The sequence below is a fragment of the Poecilia formosa genome, unplaced genomic scaffold (genome assembly GCF_000485575.1).
Source record: "Poecilia formosa unplaced genomic scaffold, Poecilia_formosa-5.1.2 Scaffold152, whole genome shotgun sequence".
Taxonomy (NCBI): domain Eukaryota; kingdom Metazoa; phylum Chordata; class Actinopteri; order Cyprinodontiformes; family Poeciliidae; genus Poecilia; species Poecilia formosa.
The window spans coordinates 1306364-1306575 of record NW_006800091.1 but is presented as its reverse complement, the minus strand read 5'-3'; positions in this window follow the sequence as shown (position 1 = coordinate 1306575).

Here is a 212-nt window from a genome sequence, read left to right as displayed (position 1 = left end):
AATAGATGGCTCAATGGGGCATTGTTCTGAAGAACTGAACAGGTCAAACAGAAAATGATAATTGAGGTAAAACAATCTTGGTTTGAGTAGTTTAAGTTTTTTAGACTTCACCACCAGCTGAGCTTACAGCTGTTGTTTAAATCTTAGTGAGATAATCTAATTAGTGTAATATTAGTGTAGGAGGTAAAGAAAGCAATGATGAGGAACTGGAG